The sequence below is a fragment of the Somniosus microcephalus genome, chromosome 13 (assembly GCF_052327205.1).
Source record: "Somniosus microcephalus isolate GS21.2 chromosome 13, FLI_Smic_1.0, whole genome shotgun sequence".
Taxonomy (NCBI): domain Eukaryota; kingdom Metazoa; phylum Chordata; class Chondrichthyes; order Squaliformes; family Somniosidae; genus Somniosus; species Somniosus microcephalus.
Genome location: NC_140999.1, coordinates 26,217,474 through 26,218,204, shown reverse-complemented (window position 1 = coordinate 26,218,204; position 731 = coordinate 26,217,474).

The following is a 731-nucleotide window of genomic DNA, read 5'->3' as shown; positions in this document are numbered from 1 at the left end:
TCTATGTGGTCCTATATCACTGTCACCTCATCATCAGCTGAATTTGAATTGATCTGAATGGTGTGAATGCTATAAAGTATCCAAATCCAAGCAAGTGAGAATTAACTCCATTGGGATCAATTCCAAAATGGACCAACAATTGGTGCATAATTCTAACAACTGAAACTGATGAGTCAGTTACTGACGTGAAAATGTACTGATGTTTTTGTCAGGCTTATTGTTAGGTTTTCTGTCCATGTATTCATGTGAAATATCCCCCCGACCGCAACTTACTATTAAGACTGTCACAAGCATATATTTTCCACAGTGTAAAGCCAAGGCACCAGGAGCATTACACCATGGCAACCTGAGTCATGCTCTAGATTCCTATAATAAACTTCTATTATTACCTGACTTGAGGCCACTGTGCTATCTTAACTTTAACTTGCTGCATTTTATTGATAAGGTGCAAGATAATTTGCATGGTAATGCCGCACAGTATCATGGACTATGTTATGTGCTGAAAACATGGTGAGATATGTACTGATTAAGGATAAAGCGATGATTTCATCATATTAAAAGTTGAAGATATTAAAGTAACAATAATTTAAGTGTTTAAAATGTGTTACTGTGCCATGTTTATGTTAATTTTAACAGAAATATTTGCTTATTAATCATTCATTACAGTCAATAGGACTGACTATATTCACCTGGCATCCACATTGCAAATGACTCCAAAGACCATTGCCGTA